Source organism: Bidens hawaiensis, unplaced genomic scaffold (assembly GCF_021521415.1).
Source record: "Bidens hawaiensis isolate Kalapana, Puna unplaced genomic scaffold, B.hawaiensis_p1.1 tig00005344_1, whole genome shotgun sequence".
Taxonomy (NCBI): domain Eukaryota; kingdom Viridiplantae; phylum Streptophyta; class Magnoliopsida; order Asterales; family Asteraceae; genus Bidens; species Bidens hawaiensis.
In genome coordinates this window covers 1,411,263-1,428,802 of record NW_027491340.1, presented here as the reverse complement: position 1 = coordinate 1,428,802, position 17,540 = coordinate 1,411,263, and the positions used below count along the sequence as shown (strand labels likewise).

General features: G+C 35.4%; 1 pseudogene across 1 annotated transcript; it reads left to right on the top strand.

Annotated features, from left to right (window-relative positions):
• The first annotated feature begins 206 nt into the window (after positions 1 to 206).
• On the top strand, positions 207 to 6,657 carry LOC143629609 (putative monogalactosyldiacylglycerol synthase 3, chloroplastic; annotated as a pseudogene). The gene is made up of 8 exons (XR_013152992.1): positions 207 to 591; positions 4,405 to 4,577; positions 5,178 to 5,339; positions 5,441 to 5,582; positions 5,774 to 5,998; positions 6,081 to 6,143; positions 6,223 to 6,297; positions 6,398 to 6,657. The product of XR_013152992.1 is annotated as a putative monogalactosyldiacylglycerol synthase 3, chloroplastic (transcript).
• The last annotated feature ends 10,883 nt before the right edge of the window (positions 6,658 to 17,540 follow it).

Here is a 17,540-nt window from a genome sequence, read left to right as displayed (position 1 = left end):
AACGAGCACTAACATCTCTCAACCTCATTCTTTTTCTTTTAACAGAAAACGAACTTCATCGGTTTAAAGTCGACCCTGAGAACTGATCGAGTTGGTGCTGATTAATTACTTGATATATATATAAACAAACCCATTACCCTTTGAAATAATAATATCTAAGTTATACGCATGTTGCCTCATTTTTTAACCATTTTCAACAACTCCATTCGCCAAATCAAAGAAAAATCAGCAATATTTCTTCATTTTTGTTTCTGGGGTTGTCTTAAATTCAAACAAAAATCATTCTTTTTGGGTTTTCTTGAACTGTTTATCTGTGATGAGAAAAAAATGGTTAGGCCACCCGAGCCTTCAAGCAGTCGGTTGAAGACCGTGTTTGAGAACATTGGAGCGTATGGTTTTATCAGTGGTGGCAGCTGGAATAGACCGGCATGTGAAGATGAGGACAGACCTCCCACCAAGGAGATGGTGGAGCTTGAAGCTAAAAGAACAAAAAATGTGCTTGTTTTGATGAGTGACACCGGAGGTGGCCACCGTGCCTCCGCCAAGGCCATCCGTGATGCTTTCAAGATTGAATTTGGAGACCAATACAGGGTACGAACAATTTCTAATTATTCACACAAAATCTGTAAAAAGAAAAAAATGGTATAGTCTTATAGATACACATCATATAAGGTTATACCGGTCGTATAACATTTTACACCACGCTATGGCCGCACCAATCAGTTTCAGTAAAGTTATATGGACCCGCAAAACCACCTAAAGCGATTTGTATAACGACATGAAACCTTATTTTATTTTATATGGGCACGTGTAACATTTTCCACATATTATGCAGGGCGTATAACCTTATAGGATCCATATGTGTAAAGGTTATACAACGCGTATGACAGCATATGATAGCGGGTAGCGTATAACCTAACAAAACCAAATTGAAGTTGACAGAATTCCATTATTTTTATTTCTTAAGGAACTTTTTTATGAAAAAACAAATGTATGAAATTTTTTTAGGACAGAAGATTTGGACATAGGCCTCAACTTGCCTTTGATAGTTTGATTCATGCTTTTTTGACATTTTTAATGATTATCCGATTTCAAAATGATAAGTGTTTTAAAGTAGAATACTCTAAGAAAGCTTAAACACTTGTAATTATTGTTTTTAGGAGATACATAAGTTGGTTATATAACCAACTAACTGCCCCCTTTTGTCTCTCTCACTATGTTTTTTAAGTGCTACGGGCAAGTGATTGTTCTATTTAAAACTGGCTATGTATTGCACGCATCGTGTTTGTTAGGAATAAAGCGCGCAGCGGAACAACACACGAACAAGCACACACGATTATACACGCAGTAAACAGAAAATAATAATGATAAACGACACAAGAATTTTACGTGGTTCGGTCCCAGCGGGGGACCTACTTCCACGGGCTGCAACTAGGTTATTTCATTGATTAGGTGCAAAGATTACAATTACATATCAGGGTTATTTATAACATATTAACTATGGTTAAAGACTTAATCAACAAGAAACAATAATGGGCCAAGTTCTTGTTCTTCTTGTCAGCAATTTGAGCCCAAGCCCAAAACTAGCTCAAAGCCTTCACAAATCCTAACAATCTCTCACTTGAAGGCTTTGCACGAACTGCAACAGCCATTCAAACAAAACCCGATACCCAGTAACTCAAGTAATCTTTAATAACAGAAATCACCAAACATCCAGTTTCAAGAACAAGCTAAAACTCCAATAACGGAAGTTCTCCAAGCCTCCAGTTCTTCATGAACAAGTTAAGATTTCAACAATCCACCTAGTTGCAGCATCCGGCCTTTGCATCAGTTTCCCGAAAGGCCCATTGAAGCGCCCCAGCTCCAATACGGTCATCACAGACCCAGTCATGGCAAAGCCCGCCAATGACTCATCTTCAATCTCAACCGGCACCTACTTACTCATATAACCGGCTCCAGAGACTTCCAGAAGAAAGAACACTCTCCTAATACAGCAAGCACCAAAGAGAGAATTTTCATTCGAAATTCCAGTCTCAAAACCCCAACATCACTATGCAACTGTACTTGAACACCCCGTGCTCCCACTGTTACTAAATCCCCGTCAAGGTTTAAACCTCCGAATACGCTCAAGTTGACATCCATGTGGCTCCTGGATTCATGCTTGCAATACGAATCCACTTAGCTCTACTCGATGCAGCGAGCCAAGACTTTTACAACTCTAGAAAAGTCTTAAATAAATAGATTCACCGATACTTCATTGAAGTAGGTAACAAGAAAATGAAGCAAAACAAAATCTCAAACCCAAGAGTCTTCACTGCCTTTCACTGAGTCTCAATGCATCATCACCGACACATTCTCAAAAGCAGAATTTACCATTAATGGACATTGACTCTAAAGAATGTCCCACGCCTTAATGCAGCCTTCACCAAGTCAAACTATGCTCAGCTCCCACTGTCTCTGTTATCCCAACCATGCCAAAACAACACCCATGAGTCAAATCTCCACTCGTACTTCCCCAGCAAAAACCTTCACCCAGTACTAGTACAAAGGACCCCCCTCAAGTGTCAAACCACTGATCACCATTGAACAAGAATAACTTCACAGTTCTAGACCAGCTAACAGGCAAACGATTATAACAATAATTGAGCTTTCATGGAAAGCAAGCGGTACCAAGGGTTCTATGACTGTACACCCGATCAGTTAACACAAACCCTAACCGATTGATCATCCAAACGAGCAATAGATCACATAACTTGTCACTAACTTTTATTTTTCAATTATGTCGTCACTAGCGCACCCACCGGTTCCATTTTCTCCAAGTTTATCCATCACCAGTACCACATCCAAGTTCACATGACAAACCAATCAACCAAAATCCAAACCGTCAAACATTCCGATCATAACCATCTCGTCTTCTGTTATAACAATAACAAACGAGAACAAATCGGAAACAATGAACAGACACAACAAGGGCACGGGCGAGAACTTGACGGTTGTTCTACTGAACACTGTCAAATAAACCAATTTGCTCCTGCTATAACCGATAAATCTAGTAACTATAAATAAACTGTAAACGGTTACCTCAGACTAATCTCTTACAGACTAATCTAAACCAAACCCGAACACAACTGATCTTCACAAAACTTGGTTAAAATAACTATGGTTGACTACAGTCAAACCCAAACTCAGAAACAAAACAGAATATTCAAAAATCAAAACAAACCTTCGTTGGACAAGTAACAACCCAAGCATAATTCTTTATTGGCCCAAATAAAATAGAAAATATCCATGGCCCACTAGTTAGAGAAAACATCCAGCCAAAAGAAAGTATATATTACATGTCCTTTAGGTTTAATTCTCCTGTGTACTTTCATGAAAACAAAAAGAAAACACCTCAATGGTCAAAGCAATTTACGGCCAAATAGCTTCACACCATTCTTCACATGCATCTTTGTTTCAGGCCAAACCGTGGCAATACTAACCGGTAATCCGGCCTCTTTGGCCACCATCGCGGAACAAACTCAGCCCCGTTAACGGCCACAATACCCAACAATCTCAGTCACAAAACCCAGTTCCAAGAGTTATTTTCCGTGTCGGCAAGAACGCCGCCCACTAACCCTAACCGAAAACTGTTACGACTTATGATATTTGATTTTTTTTTCTTGTTCACGGCCGCCGAACAAACTAACCACTTTCTCTCGAACACATATTCCTGCTCCAAAGGGTTTCCTTTGATTGATCCAACTGCCAAAACCCTTAACCAATCTGACTTCAGATCATCAAACGAACATACGAACCAAAACCAAACTACGAATCTTCTTTTTTGTGAAACATACCGTGTGTTCAACGAGCCTAAGCTCTGATACCACTTTTTAGGAACAAAGCGGCGCAGCGGAACAACACACGAACAAGCATACACGATTATACACGCAATAAATAGAAAATAATAATGATAAACGACACAGGAATTTTAGGTGGTTCGGTCCCAGTGGGGGACCTACATCCACGGGCTGCAACTAGGTTATTTCATTGATTAGGTGCAAAGATTACAATTACATATCAGGGTTATTTATAACATATGAACTAGGGTTAAAGACTTAATCAACAAGAAACAATAACAGGCCAAGTCCTTGTTCTTCTTGTCAGCGTTTTAAGCCCAAGCCCAAAACTAGCTCAAAGCCTTCACAAATCTTAATAGTGTTCATTAAAGTTTATGTTCTTGTTTAGAGAGTTCTTCACGTTAATGAACAAAATGCTCTTAAGAACAATACCTTGAGGTTTATTATATGAGCTAACCTGTAAACTTGGTTGAATCTTGAATAAATGATTTGTTGGAAAACGCAATAATCATTTACAATTTCTTCTTTAATCTTGATTCATATATTTTTTTCTTCCATTTTATAGATATTTATCAAGGATCTTTGTAAAGACTACGCCGGGTGGCCATTAAACAACATGGAAAATCAATATAAGTTCATGGTTAAGCACGCCCAACTTTGGAACGTCGTGTTTCATAGCACTTCTCCTCGTTGGATACATAACGCATATCTCACTGCTTTTGCTGCCTTCTATGCCAAGTATATTCTTTTCTATTTCCTTTTACAACTTCAACTAAACCTAATTGGCTGATCACTTGAGTGTTTGTAATGATAAATAAGCTAGTTTGCCTTTAACCTTAAAGATCGATTGGCCGGTGTATGTTATGTTTTATCTTATCTCATTTTTTGGCATGGTATTTATGCCCCTGAGTTTCGAGTTTCTGAGGACAACTTTTCACAGCTACAACACCAGATTTTATGCCTAACATGGTTTCGATTCTTTGTTAATAAACTTAAACTTTAACTTGACACACAAATATACCAACCTAGACCTATATTTATACTAACACAATAACCCAATCCTAACTTGAGTCAAACTCTATTAAACAAACTAATAAAACTAACCAATAATCCTACCCAATGAACTAAACATATATTTTAAACTCTACCTAACTTTAACCTCATTTTTATCATTATCTTTTCACATGTGAATTCAGTAATGGTTAACCAACTCCGTCATTTACTACTTACTATATCATTTTGGGTGTTTTTATGTTTAATCAAGACATTCCTTTACCTTATTAGTGGCACTTTATTATTTCTGATTCTTTTACTTTTTAACAAAATCTTGACCTGAAGGGAAGTTGAAGCCGGGTTAATGGAGTACAAGCCAGATATCATCATCAGTGTTCATCCTCTTATGCAACACATTCCTTTGTCGGTTCTTAAATGGCAAGGATTAGACAAGAAAGTCATCTTTGTTACAGTTATTACAGATCTTAACACATGCCATCGAACATGGTAAACGTTAAAGTTACCTTGTCCACATAACTAACTTCCAAGTATGCAAAATGAATCTTGATAACACGTTTGTGTTTTTTCACTACTTCATGCATAACCAGGTTCCATCCCGGGGTTGACAGATGCTACTGCCCTTCAGAAGAGGTAGCAAAGCGAGCTTTACTAGACGACCTTAAGAAAAGTCAATTGTGTGTGTTTGGCTTGCCCATTCGACCTTCTTTTGCCCGTGTTGTCCTCAACAAGGTTAAATCTTTTTTGCACTGTCTTTAACTATCCCAATATAGGTGATTTTGACCATAATCTTGGATTCTTAACCACTAATAAGGGAGTATGGGTTGGGGACACAAATATAGATACTTGGTTTCTTGCATTTGTAGTTTTATGTACTTCACATTTATTTTGGCCTAATTTGGAGTTCTACATCGTTGTTATAGGATGACTTAAGGGTGGACTTAGAAATGGATCCAAAACTTCCTGCGGTCTTGTTAATAGGAGGTGGTGAAGGGATGGGGCCCGTGAAGAAAACCGCAAAGGCTCTTGGAGATGCTTTACTTGATCAAGAAACCGGAAAACCATTTGGACAAATGGTTGTAATATGTGGTCGAAACAAATCTTTGGCTGTGTCTCTTGAATCTCTAGAGTGGAAGATTCCGGTTAAGGTAATCGTATCCAGCCAGAAATATAAATAATGGTGCATTTATCAGGCTATTTCATATGTTTTTACTTGTATTGCTGTTGTAGGTTAGAGGATTTGAAAATCAAATGCAGAAATGGATGGGTGCTTGTGATTGCATTATAACCAAAGTATTTTTATTTAATTTATTTTTTTGGTTCATTATATTATATTGAATAATATGTTACTATTTTTAAAATAAACTTGTAGGCGGGACCCGGTACGATTGCAGAGGCGTTGACTAGAGGGCTGCCATTGATCCTTAACGACTATATTCCAGGACAAGTATGCGAGCCTTCAAGTTTGTTTTATTGATATGAGTTTAGATTGGTAAGTTTACGCCATAATATATGTATATAATGTCATATTTTGGATGTACTAACAGGAAAAGGGAAATGTGCCTTATGTGGTGAATAACGGGGCGGGTGTATTCACTCGAAGCTCGAGGGAGATGGCCAGAATTGTGGCGAGATGGTTTAGTAGCAACGTTGGGGAACGCAAAATAATGAGGGAAAATGCACTTAAACTAGCTCAACCGGAGGCGGTTTTTGATATTGTGAGGGATATTCATGATTTGGTACGCCAACGGGGTCGCTCATGGACTCTCCATACGTTCTCACATCATCATATTCGAGTCTGATATGACTTGATATGTTGTGGTATTTATATGTAGTAATTATTACCTACCATTCTTGGATCCTCAAGGATTTTTTGGATGTCAAAATGTAAATTGTAAGATATGTGTGTTAAAACTTTAAGGCCACTTTTAGAACCACATCCGATAAGTCCTCATCAGCATCATCCTTGTTTACACCATTGTAAATGTCTACCAACAAATCAACAATTTGGTTTCAAATTAAGTGTTGCTAGTGCATGGTACAAATTGTGCACGGTACACCGTTTTTGAGGACCTTTGTACTAATGGCAAAGTTTTAGGCCACATTAAAGGCACAAAAGTTACAGATATGAAAATTGGTATTCGATGGATGTCAAAACTAAAAGTTGGTTTTATAACACACGTGATCCCGATCTCTTAGAAATCATAACAATTGATAAGATCACCTCCAAAAACCCTTTGGGAAATCTTAATTACTTTGTACTTAACCACAAGATGTCTAGATTGTTACAATTGCAAGACACCTTTGTAATAGTAAGAAAGATGCCATGTCAATCAATGTTTTTTGCCGCCACCTCAAAAATCTTGTTGGTGGGTTAAATGATGTTGATTCTCATAGGGCAAGTGTAGTGGGGCGACAAAATGGAGGTTTTAGGGCTACAAATCTTGTGAACACCATTACATAGTGGCTACAATAGGGGCGAAATGTGAAGGAGCGAGGGATATTAGTCGCCTGGGCTACAACACCATTACACCTCAAAAACAAAAACCCATCCTTAGTTGATTGGGCGCCACATGACGCAAAACGCCTCATTTTATAACCCCTCCACTCCACATAGCCTTAGCAACACTGAACTTACAATGCAAATATTGCGTCAATTACTCACTTGGTATAGTATTGTTAATCTTATCACCAACCACGCCTTTTTCCCTCTAGCTTTTATGAAAGCCAAAACATGTTACTCCTACACTAATCTTGGGAAGGAATCAACAGATCAACTCATGATACCCCCACCAATCGTTTACCACCCTTTATACCCACCAAGTGATTAATAATTGTAGGAATGGAAAATGCATAAAATCAAAACTTGGAACAATGTTTGAGTGGCTTTCAAGCGGGAGGCAAAGCTACTAATGGTTCTTTTAATGTTCATAATGGTTCAGCTTATTTAGATAACACGTGTGAGAATATATAATCCAATACCAAAAAACCTATGTTACCAGTATAGAAAGTACAGGGGTCGCTTTGTAACTTCGGGATAGTTATGACAGGGGTTGTTTTGGTAATTGTTGAATAGTTGGCGTTTATTTGTAAAAGAGTCAGTTGGGTTGTTAGTCGTTAGGTCGTTAACAATTGAGTCTGTATAATAACGGATAGAGTGATCATAATGGATTACGCTTGATTTGGTTGAAACCTTCATCTCTGTTAGGGGTGTTCAAGAAATCCGAAATCCGAAAAAAACCGAAATCCAAACCAAAACCGAAACCCAAATAAACAGATCCGAATTCTTATTCGGATATTCGGATCGGATCAATCCGAATATCCGAATAACTAATTCGGATTCGGATCGGATTCGGATATGGAATTTGAAAAATTCGGATTGTTCGGATTATTCGGATATCCGTTTAATCCGAATAAAAAACATGTTTTTAGTGGTATTTTCCGATTTGGTATATTTGTTAGACTATTATTTGAAGTTTACAGTTTAATTTTGTGTTAAGACTTAAGAGTAATTCGTACTTTCCGGTTTATATGTTTATTGTGATTCTAAACTATTAAATGTTAGGAACAAAAAAATACGAATTTTTTTTAGGTTTGTTTCGGATAATTTCGGATTATTCGGATATTATCCGAATCCGATCCGAATTGAATTCGGATAGATTCGGATCGGATAGGAATATTCCTAATTCGGATCGGATTTCGGATAGAGTCCAAAAATTTTCAAATCCGAATAACCCGAACCGAATAACCCGAATAATCCGTTATCCGATCCGATGAACACCCCTACTCTCTGTTTCTTTTCGATTCTATCAAGTGGTATCAGAGCTAATATTCCACTTATAAAACACCCTTTAAACCTGTTGATACATATCAAAACCTGTCTATAATCATACTCCATTAGCAACAGCTAATATTCCTCTATTACTAGTACTTTCTTTCAAACCTAAGAACACTCTTACAAGAAACCTAACAACCAAAGCAATAGCTGACAAAAGGGCCAGGGGTGAATGCTTTGGATGTCATGAGAAGTTCTCACCAACCCATAAGTGCAAGAATAAATAATTTTTCTCTATTGAAATATGTGAAGATGAACAGAAGAAGAGATGCATAGTTAGGATAGTTAGGAGACCATTGATCCTCAAATCTAATTAAATGCCATCATGGGAGTCTCTTCATACTCTATCATGAGAATTATTGGTTCAGTTGGTACAAAAACGCTACACATCCTGATTGATTTGGGATCAACCCATAACTTTATTGATGACAAATTAGCCCTCAAAATGCAGTGTCCTACAAAAAGTATGTCTCCTTTGAACATTACTATTGTAGATTGTAACAAGATGACTTGTACAAAAATGTGTGAAGGGTTACAATGGATGATGTTGGGATATTGGTTTAAAACTAATGTGCTATAGATACCCTTAAGTAACTATGATATGGTTTTAGGGATACAATGGTTGCAAGGCTTAAATGATATAACACGGAATTTCAAGGACTTGACTATGAAAATCCAAGTCGGCTAGCAGAATTATAGAGTTGAAGGGGTCTACAACTAGTGGGGTTACCTATGTTCTGGTGAAAATCTAGATGGGTTAATGTCAAATCCTACCCATCTTGCTCAAATTTTTATCTTACAGTTGCTACCCAAGGAGGAAATTCCAAGTTTACCCTCGGTTCAAGAACATGCCACTGACCCTTAATTAGATGCCTTATTACATAAATACAATAATGGATTTGATATTCCTACTTCCTTACCTCCATCAAGACCATAGGATCATAGAATCATCTTCAAGGATGATTCAAAAGTCATTGCACAAAAGCCTATCGTTATCCAGCTACTCAAAAGGATATCATTGAGAAGATGACATAAGAGTTGTTAGATATGGGTGTTATAAGAGAAAGCATCGGCTTCTTTTCAGCTCATGTGGTTATTGTTAAGTAGAAAGATTGTAATTGGAGGATGTGTATTGACTATAGGAAGCTAAACGAAGCCATGGTCAAGAACAGTTTCCAAATTCCCTTGATTGATGAATTGCTAGATGAATTGGAGGTGCAACTATTTTCTCTAAGTTAAGATCGGGATACCATCAAGTAAGAATGCTTGAGCCTGACTTATATAAGACCGCATTTAGAACACATCATGGACATTTTGAGTTCCTGGTTCTTTCTTTTGTCCTCACTAATGCACCAGCTACATTCCAAGTTCTTATGAATGCCACAGTTAAACCACTGTTGAGGAAATGTGCATTAGTCTTTTTCAATGACATACTTGTGTATAGTTCATCTATGGAACATCATGTATTGGATCTAGAGGTTGTTCTTAAGTTGTCCAAGCTAATTCCCTATTAGCTAAAAGATGTAATTGCACATTTTCTTGTACTAAGGTGGAGTACTTGGGCCATGTTATAACTAAAGAAGGGGTTAGTACATATCCTTCTAAGATAGTTGATGTGACTAGTTGGCTAGTTCCCACAACCGTTAAGCAGTTGAGGGGCTTTTTGGGCTTAACGGGGTATTATAGATCTATTAGGTTTTTTGGCAGCATAACCAGGCCATTAACAAATCTTCTTAAAAAGGATGTCTTCTCGTTGCAAGATGAAATTCAACAAGCCTTCAACCAGCTGAAGCACACTCTTACTAATGCTCCAGTCTTAACTTAACCTAATTTTTTCTAAAACATTTGTCACTGAGACAGGCATCTTCTAAAGGGGTGGGGGCTGTATTGATGCAGGATGGTCATCCTTTAGCATTGCTAAGAAACGGTATTTTCGTCAAACAACAAGCTATGTCTGTTTATGAGAAGAAATTCCTAGCAGTATTGATGGTTGTAAAGAATTGGCACAACTATCTTATTGCCAGAAACTTTATCATCAAATAGATCAAAAGAGCCTTAAATATATGTTAGATCAAATGGTAAATTCTATAACATTCGTTAATTTTCAAAACAATATCTATTATTTATCAAGCAATTAAATTTTTAATACAAAATTTAGAAAAATTATAAGGTTAGTTGTTTATGAATTAAATATGAAACTTTGTTTAAGGTTAAATACAAGTGCTTTTAAATATAAATTCTAAGAGTTGGTTTGTATTTTAATATAGTTTGAAGTTAAGAATGAAAACTCCCTTTTAAAGTCTGCATAAACTTACCTAAGTTATAATCTTTATGGCCACAAAATCCGATCACCTCGTTCATGTCTTCGGATGAGCATCCAAAACAATTTTAATGACCCAAACAACCAGATTTCTCCCTTTAATTCATAATCACAAACCAAAAAGAACGAAATCTTAATGGCGCGTTTACAGCGTGTCAAAACATCATATTCAAGTTCTAATCATCAACTGAATCGCGGGTTTGCCAAAAATATGAAACACGCTATAAACCCTTTTAATACAGATGAATTCCCACGGTTTTGAGTCACATCCCCCCATCAAAAATCCTTTCCCGCACCCAATTCGGCCTCCAACGTTCTCTTTTTAGTCTCTGCGGCGCCGTCACATCTGAACTTCGGCGAGCTCCTCTGATCTTTTAATTAAGCACCAAATCAAGGTTAGTATTATACAATAAACTTCTAACGAAAGTGGTGTTAATAATAATAATTATAAACAAACATTCATATTCCCTTTTCACATTTATTTGATATCTTTGTCTCATATTAAAAGATTTTTTATTTTTTAAATCCTAACTTTGTTATTATTATATATGTGTATATGTGATATGAAGAGTTGTTATTAAGCCGAGCTAAGCTGAAACAGGGCGAGCTCAGGCTCAAGTACGAACTTAAATAAGCTGGCTCGTTAACTTTGTCGAGTCGATTCGTTTTAAGCTCGTTAATTTATTTATTCATTTTATATTTTTTTTAATTTTTATTTATTTATGTTCTTTTTACAAATATCGATATATAAACAACAAAATATGTTTTTTAACATCAGTTTGTAAAAAAAATTATAAACTAGATTGAATCTATAACATTAAATATATATATATATATAGGGGAAGGATCAAGAGAGAACTCATATTTTGGGAGAGAACTAGAAAACTCCTAACACTAGGGTTATAATTGTAAATTTGGTTTTCCATTAGGTGTTAATAATCGGGTTTATTTGTGTGACCTTCCTCCATCAGATGGACTTTGCCTAACAACCTACAAATTGTGAATCAACACATCTTGATGATTTAGAACCCTAAATCATTGAATATCGATCTTCTATTTGTGCGTAATTACGCATATACAACTGTTAATCGTGTCTCCAACTTTGATTTCAACCATTGAACATGACAATTGAAGGTATATCTTTCTTATTCATGTGTATTTTTACTAATTTTCATTGTTTCCTTGTTAAATTGATCATATATTGCTTTATCTGAAGTTTTACAATCAATAATCGTACTGTAAGTTCAGAATTTGATTATTATAGGTCAAAAACGGCTGAATTTGTTAATTCTAGGTCAAAACGGCCAGAATTTGATGATTATATGTAAAAAAACGGCTACTAATATAAGAAATAAACATAATTGGTTGGCTTCATGTGTTGATTTGATAGTTTAATTGATTAATCACAAATTAATAGATTATAAGGATATAAATGAATATTAAAACTGGGTAATAATGTGTCATACGGAGTATTGCATATGTGCAATACTGTTAGTACTACATATGTGTAATATTGTTAGTGTTACATACAAGTAATAATAAAAGAAAAAAGAAATACCATGATATGCATTATTGTATTGTTATATATGTGTAAAACATGGTATTACATATGTCTAATATAGAGTTTTGAGTATTGCATATGTGTATTACTATTATTTTTACATATTTGTAATAAATAAAAAAGAAATATCCTAACATATGCGAGACATTTGCAGACTTAATGTCAAATTATGACACTTCTACCATAATCCTATTGCAGTATGCTTGTCTTGTAAAACAAAGTGACATCTTGCTCCATGTAATGCATATACGTAATATAATGTTTTATGTACTACACATATGTAATATAATGGAGTATACATTACATTAACTAGGGATGTTCAATTACCGGGTTCGACCTGTGAACCTTGTTTACAAAAAACCGTGTAAAATAATTTGTATTAGAAACAAGTCTGGTTCTGATTATGGTTTTCATCAACAATTGAGAAACGATATGGTTTGTGTATGTACTTAGCGAAACAGGTACAGACATGTGAACACGTGAAAATCAATTGAATGATGTTCTTTATCTGCTATGATGAAGAGGTTAGATAGGAAAATAATCTAATTAACTACTGTCATATTTATTTTCATATTTACTTGAATTATGTCTTTACCAGCTATCATTTTACAATTGTTATACTAATTTTGTTTTTTTTTGGCACTAGGCGGTTTCATGTTGGATTCTTATAGGATCAAGGCAGCCTGTTGTAATCAGGTCAAGATATATCCAGTTCATACTTAATCAAGATAGAGCAAGGCAACCGATCATGAAACCACAACTGCGAGAAGGTCCATATTGTGAAAGAAGCTGATGTTGCTGCAGTTGATGCCACTGTAACTAGGTCACCGTCCGATCATGTTGTCGACCGTTATGTCATACAATCAGACCGCATTGTGATTTCGTACCTTTTACATTGCGTATACTCATTGCATTGTTACATATACTCGGTAAATGCGTATTACACGTGTGTTCATATTATACCTTAAAAACATTGTTATTAATGTCGATCTGTCGACTATTGAAACCTATATGAATGTAATACATGTGCGTATTTGAGTGTTATCCTTGTGTTTTAAACATTGCGTATGTGCGCTACACACATATGCAAACTCTAGTGTCATATGGTGTATTACTGTGTGATATATATATAGTTTACGCATTGTTTTGATATATACATGGTCATACTGCAGTACGCATGTGCCACTCAGTTTTATACACATGTTACAGGCGTGTAGTCGTATCTTTGTGTATGTGTTTATATACTGCGTACAATCTGTTATATTTTTCTATCTACAAACGCGTCACTTTACATATATACACAACTTTTTGAGTTTTATCTACATTTTTTAAACATCATGTGTACCCTGTATTCTAAAATCCTCGTCCAGCCTTATATGTTCTTGTTACACTTATACATTATATGTTTTACATACATCGCTGAACATTCTATACATGTCTATTGTTTATACCTTACGCATATGCATAACGTACATGTAACGTTTAATCTGTTTTTAATTCAAGTAACAATACACCATTAATGCATAAAATGTTTAACGCGTGTGTCAATCACATGTTACTAGTTTAGGTCTTTAATATCCACACACTTGTATCAAACAAACATACATAATAACACATAACATACACATTCATCCATATCGATCAACCGTTTTCATTCAAGTGCATGTATCAAACAAACAAGCATTCATGTCAAACTGATTCGCATTATCATAAATTACCAAACGCCTTATGCTTTTACAAAACGGTTATTTATTTCATTCATAATGATCAACTATTATCCATCAAAACCCTTAAACAGGACATTTTTAACCATTAACTTTTTTTAGTTTTTGCTTTCCAAATCTCTAGCATCTTACAACATATGCTTCTTGATAGTTTTGGCGAGCTATGTATTTCATCCGAAGAATATTGATTTGTTCAACCATCCTAACATCATCCGTGCTGAAATCAAAATCAACCTAGTTGCTTCCTTTATAGCACCGCATGTACTGCATCGTGAATATCCGACAAACCGTGACATTATCTGCCCATGGTAACTTCATTTTCCTTGGCCTTTCTGAACTCGCAGCTTCCACCTTCGGGTGTCCAACTGATTTATGTAATTGGAAAATATGTTAGTTTGCGTAAACAAGTAAAAAAACAACCATTATAACAAACATATATGAAGAGAATATGTATTACTAATTTATTACACATATGCATTGTTAATATGATTAGAAAATATGTTTTTACCTGAATTGACATATGTGTTGCCTGTTGTCCTCCCCTATTTCTGTGTTGCCTACTGTCCTCCCCGGTTTCATGCCCTGTTTCCGTGTTGCCTGTTGTCCTCCCCTGTTTCATGCCATGTTTCCTTTCTTGCCCGCACGTTTTCTTGCATATTGTTTCAATAAAACAGTTGTGTTATTATATTTGCTCACGTATACAATATGTGTACTATGTGTGTAGTGCGCATATGTAGTACATCTGTAGTGCATATGTGCAATACACCATAACAACATATATAAGTGTAATACATCTGTAATGCACATATGTAGTGCATCAATAATGCCAGTAATATATCTGTAATGCATATATATATATATATATAATGGACCATATTTGCATATGCATGTAATGCATCAATAATTTATGTAAGCCTAAAAGATGACATCATTTATGAAATTTGAACATTACAGCTGTTTACCTACTTTTTTTTCTTATGATTTATGTTTGATTTCCTGCATATTTGGACAAATTAGACGATTGAAACAACATTTCTGAAACAGATAATTGTCATTCATTGATCACATGTACTACTTACTTATGTAATATAATTAATTCAAATATATGTAATCAAAATACTATATGTATGAAATGTATCAGTTTGTCTAACCATACTATCAATACTCCTATATTTTTCATTGTTTTCTGAAACGTCTTCACTTTCGTCGTTAGTAATTTTTCCACTGTTTTGCTATCAGTCTGGACATTATTATCTTTATTACGTATATGTATTATACCTAACAAACACTCGAACATTATCATCAAAGCTAAAGATTACCATTACTATGTTCAATAGTACATATGTGCACTATCAGTCTATAAGGAAACATGCTAAATAACATTACCATTACTATGTTCAATGGTACATATGTGCACTATTAGTCTATAATTAACAATTCTATAGTGAAATACAACATTCATGTATTATATCTATGAAATATTCCATTAATAATGTAAATAATGGACTGATATATGACACCACGTATACAAAACGCTCATAACTAGTACTTATGGACGTCTAATCGACACTGCGCATACGAACTGTTCAGATTTGACGCAGTGTACACCTAATCGGCACCTATAACACACATAATCTACAATATATACACAAATCATTCAGAATAGACGCAATATATGCCTAATCAACACTTATCATGTAACTAATCGACACTATTGTTCTTAGATTAACAAGAAAAAGCAAAAACAGAGACGGTTGAACGCGATTTTAGTTTAATGCACCTAATTGATGTAGTAATGTATGAAATTGACTAGTATTATTGCTTACCTGATAGTGTTCATCGTTTTTCTGCTTGAATTCGTAGTCAATAAAACGAAACAGATGATCGATTGGAAGAATAAAAAAACCCTAGGATGATAGTCTGCTCGATGTTGAATGAATGAGAGAATAAAGACTGATTGTTTTTTTTGTGCAATTCCAAGTTTACCCTTCTTCAATAAAAAACCCCCACCATTTTTTCTTTTTGTCCCATTCTTATTTTTAGCCATTGATTTAGTAAAATCAATGGTTCTAGTGGAGTTCTCTAGTTCTCTCTTTAAAATGAGTTCTCTCTTAATGTTTCAAAGCTCGAGTGTCATAATATATATATATATATATATATATATATATATATAATTTTTTTTATCTTTTTTTCTTATTGCGTATGCTATTACTATTATTATATATTATTATTTTACTATATATAAATAAGAACTTTTGTGCCGCAACTTGGCGTGCGGCATCGTACTGATCGATAAATTTTGTTTGTTAGTCTAATTACTATAATAAACGTAATGTAAACCGATCAAACGTCAGTTTTTTTTGTTTCAGTTCCGGCACCATAACAAAGCTGAAAGAAACCGACCGAGTACGCGCAGACTCCCGGTCTTATTTAAAGTACATGACCGACAACGCTCGGATTTTACCAATGAGCAAGTTTACCGACAAAGCCCCTCACCCCCCCCCCCCCTTCCAAAAAAAAACAAAAAACAAATTTGGTCGTTGGTCCACCTCAATGTTTATATATATTTTTTCGTTTTTTTAGTTCCGGTACCATAACGTACGTAATCAAACCGACTGAATTTTTGTCAAGTTACCACCTCAATGCTCGGGACCACAACACTTGGGCTTTACCACCACCCGGGTTTGCCAACCAAATAAACATCGTCTATAATATTTTGTTTTCTTATATGTTAATGTTTTTATATGTTAATTTGACGAAATATTTTTTTTTGTTTAAACACTCAAATTTACCAATGGTGTCTATATCGTAACGAACACGGCCGATACTAACCGAATTCTTGTCGACTCATCGTCGTAACACTCGAGTTTTACCAACGGCCTTGTTTCAATGCTGGGGTTTTACCAGCTGCCCCGACGCAACGCGTCGGGCCGAAAAACTAGTTAATAATAATATTGAGACACGGATCACGAACTTTTTAATCAATCTTATGTTATTACACATTTTTCACAATCATGTCTTATTTATCCTCAACATTATTTTTGAAGATAATAACAAACGTGCACAAACCGGTTTAAAACCCTAAATCAGTTTGGGTTGAAACCGGTTTCGGTTAGGATCACGGTCGGTTTTTCGTCAGTTTAATTGGAACAATTATAAATTAATTCTGAACCTACGATTTCAATAAGTTACAAACCATCGGTTTCTTCCCCACCTGTAGACAAAAATGTAAAATAAATAGGCGAGTAAG